Consider the following 6,000-nt stretch of genomic DNA (forward strand, 5'->3'; position numbering starts at 1 on the left):
AGTAACAGGTTTTCAATGCTGAGAATGACTCGCCGACCAGATGCTCTTTCCAGCTTTGGCGTGTTTTCATCATTTTTTAGGTCGATCTTCAATATAATCGAGCAATTTTCTGAAAACAGTATATGAAAGTAAACCAGTATAAAAACAAGAACTCTACATAATTATCTTTCAAACGTTTTATATATAATTGTATAACTACCTTTCAAATATATATATATATATATTCATTGTAGCAATTTTGACCTTTGCTTCAGTCATATCACAAAGCAATTGAACGATTTCGGTGTCGCCTCCAGATTATACAGAATCTTCTGGACAGCCATCCGGAGGTACAAGCATTTGGCAGTGAGCTCCGCTCAGGTTCATATGTCTCTGTGACGTCACTTGTGTCACTGTTCACTTTGTACTGCACAAAGAGGGTGCGAAAGGGCATTTACACCGCTGGAGCGTGTCCAAATAAATTTTCGAAAGATTTTAGGGGTTTTACGTGCCATAACCACGATCTGATAATGAGGCACGTCGTAGAGGCAGACCCCGGATTAATTTCGACCACCTGGGGCTCTTTAACGTGCACCTAATGAACGGTACACGAGCATTTTTCTATTTCGTCCCCATTAAAACGCGGCCGCCGCTGCCGGGATTCGATCGCGCGACCTCGTGCTTAAGCAGCAGCGCGACGCCAAAGCCACTAAGGAACCGCGATGGGTTGAAGCATGTTGAATTTTCGGTGGCTTTATTTGCCTGACTTGCTAGTGGAACGCAAAACCCGAAGGTGCTGCATAAAGGTACTGCACGTTCTGCACGTTCTGCACGTTCTGATGTTCTACAAGAAATCATCCTCCTTAAAATGCTGCGAGCAAACGCGTTCTGTCCTAATGTAGAATGGAGGTTCTTCGTTGATCGCGGCCAACCACATATATCTCTCTCAAAGTCTCTTATATCCAGGTATACAATGAAACGACACGTGAAAAAGAAAGAAAAAGAAAAGTTATGTGAAATTGTTCGAGTGGATGACAACATCCATGTGCATCTTAGGTGGTTATTGGCCTGCTGTAGATGGGCAAAACACGAAAAAATTAAGGCTTGTGCACTGATATGTACCCAGCACCTGAACACGAAACATTCAGGCAGCATTCAGGAAAATTGGATTTCACATTTCCTTGGTAATAGTAATCTGAAATCCAACTCCGCTATATCAAATTAAAAAAATTTGAGGAGCCATTCCACTCTTTGAATGCGGATGACCAACGAAGCTGTAGCACATCACACACAGTTAGACAAGGGTAAATGTATTCAATTTCATCATTTGGCAATGGCAGCGACGATAGCTTTGTTATTACTGTGATATACACTGATTGGTTCGCTTACAGCCATGGACATATTCTTGGCCAAAGTTAAACCTATACACGACCGTCGTTGAGTAGTTGAGTGACTTGGATTGGTGTGGCACTTCAAATCAAACTGTTATATAGCCCAAATTGAGTGAACGATTCGTTGCCTGGTTTTGTAGTGTCCACATTGAAGTCTGCAACGATGATCACAGGGGTAGTATCATCACGGTTAACCCATGCAAAGTGCGTGGTCACGAACTTCTCGATATCACACGCGGGTGCGCGCCCGGAGAGATATACACAGTGGATATCACAATTCCGTCTTTCGTTTGTATGGCACAGACATCCCTACAGTCGTTAGTATTGTGCTCTTGCGAGTCGAGGGTGTGTGGCTGTAGATACATTTTGTCCTATGCGTACATGGCAATGCCTCCTGGTCGTGAGTCGTCCATGTGCTGCTCACAAACGATTCCAATGTACCCATACACTTGAAACAATGTGCCTTAATTTATTTCATTTGTCATTATTATTTATGATGCTTGTTATTTTGGGGCGGAGTGCATGGAGCTTGCTTCACCCCTGCTCCGGGATGGGCCCGTGCACCCTCACGTATTTTTATTTGTTCACGCACAAACACGACACGTAGGTGGAACCCTCTCCACATACGGCTTCGCTGTAAAAAAAAAACACAAGTCGATCTACGCGGTCGCTTCCAGTACGCCAACCGGAGAATGCATTAAGGATCGTGATGCAAATGCACAAAGTTGGTGTGCATTCGGCTTGAGGCGGGAACGCGTGATTCCGCAATGGATGCCCCAGAAATAACACGAGAGCCAATCGCATTTATTGTGCCTATCGTTCACAGTAGCCAACCGGCACTGTGCACGCTGCTATAAGGGGGGGGGGGGGGGGGAGGCACTACTTTGGATGAGCCCGAGATGCCGCTTTTCGAAGCGTAAGCGCTGCTGCAACCAACTTAGGAACGAGTAGCTTACGTGAGCCGCCTTGCGTTGGCGCGAGAAGCCGCGATGTGTAGTTTGCGATGCGAGTGCGAGCAAGTGACAATCACCAAACGCAGGGATCGTTAAAATTTCAGCGCCCTACATCCAAAGGCAACACACAGCATGCGTAAGATGATGCAGCGGCGGATTCTCTATTAATTTCGACCGACTACATTGCTTCGGTGCGCAAGCGCAGTAGACGGACCTTTCTTTTTTTTTTTTTTCTGACTCCATAGGAAGAGCAAGGATCACGCAGAGTGAAAACAAAGTTGCTATTGATTTGCCCCGACGACCTCAAGTGGACTTGTTTGAAAGCTGCACCCAAAGTACGCGGTGACGTTACACCGCCCGCTCTTAAAGATTGATGACGAGAAAAAAGCCGAAATTACGGTGATGCGACTTCTTGCTTAGCTTCCTTCCAGGCTTAATTAGCATTCCTTGTCCGCGCGCAACACAGAACGCGACAGCATATGTGGGTATTTAGGACCGGGACTATCTGTCAACACGACGGATGTGCCGCACCTGTTGAGAGCCTGCCGTGCATTGCATCTTATCATCCAATATGGCCGATTCGCCCGCGGTGGCCACTAGATGGCAGCAGATGTTTTTCATAATGCCTACAAATAAAAAGCTCTCTTGACTATATACCAATTGAGGAAACTCGAGCAGCACGCATGAGGCCTCATATTCAACTGGCCCTTCGTAAAACAAGACGCGTAATGTGACATGTTGTAAGTTTATACGTGTGAACGGGCATTACCCCATTAGGAACAAGATCGAATTGAAGTTGGAGGCGGGACCAAAGCAAAGCGCGTTCGCGCGTCACCATATGCAAGACCGGATGTGTTCGCGAGGCCTCTGTATACCTACCACCAGCAAAGAAACTGTGGTTTAAGTATATATAGACAACTCAAATGACCTTTTCTCTCGCTTCTATATTCACGCTGCATCGCATTCAGGGACAAACACTGAGGGATATTGTTGCTGCATGCTCGTCGCACCTGGCATGAGCTACATAAAAGGTTCCAATCCTTTCTCGTTAATACGAACTTATACGGGCGTTGGTCTGTCTCCATAGCAGCACGCCGTCACGCCAGAGCCATACATTACATAGGTTTCCCTTGAACGACTGTCGCGCCGGTCTTCCATAAGGCACACGCTGCACGTTTTGCGTGTACGGGAGGCCCTGCTGTTGGCAGCCGTGCGTGTATATGTACGAAAACGACCGTGGGCCCGGTGAGCGACTGATTGGACAGCGTTGAACACGAACACTGCACTATCTCCGGCCAGGATCTGCGCGAAGCGCTGCCTCCACCTGAGGCCGTGATGCACAGCGCTGGTACTCGCGAAGCGGAAGAACGTGGGCGAGAGAGAGAGAGAGAGAGAGAAAGAGAGAAAGAGAGATACAAACGAGCCTGTCCGGACGCATAAATCATACGCAATGCACCACCCGCGCCGCCCAGTATACCGCGCTGTTTTCGCGATTCGCGTTGCTCTTCATGGCGACCACTGTTGCTGCTGCGGCCTTCCCTCAGTCTTCCTCATACTCGCCCCCTTAACCATGTGTCCCTTTTTAACGCTTGCCTTCCCCAAACGCGTACGACGTCACAATTCACGTGTATCGTCGAATGCTCTATTCTTTAGTTTTTCTTTTTTTTTTTTTTTCGGAAACGGTACGAATGGTACCGCGGAGAAAATGCAGCTGCTCTCTCGCTCACTATCCGCGCCCGCGGCGTATTCTCTCGTCTTCGCGGTGTCGATTGTCACAGCGCGCTCGCCTTCTCTGCACGCAGGGCCAACGCGACGTCACTATGTATAGTATAGGTAACTTATCATATGCACTATTGCTTTGTTTTTTTATCATTGTGTTATTCAGATCAGGAAAAGAGCGCCAAGCGAAGCAGGGCATTGTAAGCGCACGTTAGACTTGCGTGTTTCGCGTAAACACGGAGTATATGTATACTCAGTTCCCTGCGCGGCGCTGGTAACGATAAGGTCTCCCCGCGTGCACGCACATATATGCATTTCGGTCCACGCAGGAGAAAGAGCTGTCCCTCGATCGCACCCTCCTCCTTTCTCTCTCTCTCTCTCTCAGTCGAGCCTCTCTGCCTGCGGACCGGTCCACCACGCCTGCTCGCGTACGTGTACACTCGGGCGGCCGATTCAAATACAGAAACTATGCAAAAGAGGCTGGCCGACACGCACCGCACCCGAGAGCGGGCGAACCAGCCGCTCGCGCGCGGAGACGCCTCGTCGTTTAGGGCTTCGGCGCGAATCTCCATTCGCCACCGCGGCACATGCTGTTTGTCGTCGCATCCCAGTGGTATACGTATACCGCACTTTGTTTGCGCTTTATGCGTCTCTCTCCATCTCGACGCCGATCGCCGTCGGCTGTGGAGCGGCGGCGGCGGCTTGCCTTATCGGAGCTCGATCTCTCGCTGACGACCGACAGCGACGATCGCTTTTCTGCATGTCGACCGCGAGGAGCTTCTGCGCAAACAGCGCGAGTCCCACGATAGGCTATGCACGTACGTATTGCACGCGCAAATACAAACGCACGCAGCGGGAACGAAAGCGCCGCCCCCGCGTTTTTTCGAGCGGCGCGCGCCAGGTCGTCGTCGCTTCAATTCGGTCCCTTCCCTCGCGCTCGCGCCGTGAAGGCAGCATAGACCGCTCGAAGGGTAAACGACGATGCGTGTCCGAGTGTTTCTTTTTCTTTTCTGTGCGGCCAGGAAGAACAGCGGCGACGCGAGCGACTTATCGGCGCTGGGTTCCTTTCTCGCATAATACGCGCGAGCCGCGTCCAAATGGCTGCCTCCGTATATACGCGATATCACCGACGACGAGCCGCGCCGCTATCGAAGGAACCGATCGTCGCCCCGAGACCGCGCGTGGTACTACAATTATGCCAGCCCGAAAAAGACAGATGTGTGTGTGTATACGTATACGTGGCGGCCCCACGCGCGTCCTTCTTGACAGCACCGCGGTACGCCACCGACGAAGACGACGAATGGAGTTGTCGCATCACGCCGCGCGCTCTCTCTCTCTCTCTCTCTCTCTCTCTATTTTATCTTTTCATTTTTTTTTTCGCCCTCGAGTGCACGAGAGACGCTCTTATCGATGCGACTATACGAAGCGAAGGGTCGATTGGTATACGCGCATAGGCGCGTCGATTGCTCGATGGAGTTGTTCCGCAGCAGCGAGAGCTCCGTGTACAGACGGCCAATCTTGCGATGAACGCCGCAGATTCTCCCCGCGATGTATGCGAGGCGCCCCACGGCCGCGAGACAAGGCCTCGGGCTGCCAAACGTTTCGTTTCGCGTGTCCTTTGTTTATTTGTTCATTTTTTCTTTTATTTCGAGTCATCCGCGCTGCGGCGTAGAGAGCGCTTACACTGTATGCCCTCCGTGCGGGCGCCGCAGATATGCATACGTGGCGAAGGCGCAGCTAGAGCTAGCTCTCGGCGCTAAGTATCATTAGGAGCAGAGATGGGCTGGCCCTGTCATTACGGAGAGGACGTCGATTCCGAGGGCGGACGCGCGGGCAGGGCCCCTCTCAGAAATGAGGTGGCTAGGCGGAGGGAAAGGGTACACGCAAGGTGCGGAAACAAGAAAAAGGAATGAAGCAAATGAACGGATGGTGGAAAAGAAAAAGAAAGAAGAGAGAGG

Source organism: Dermacentor variabilis, chromosome 3, assembly GCF_050947875.1.
Source record: "Dermacentor variabilis isolate Ectoservices chromosome 3, ASM5094787v1, whole genome shotgun sequence".
Taxonomy (NCBI): domain Eukaryota; kingdom Metazoa; phylum Arthropoda; class Arachnida; order Ixodida; family Ixodidae; genus Dermacentor; species Dermacentor variabilis.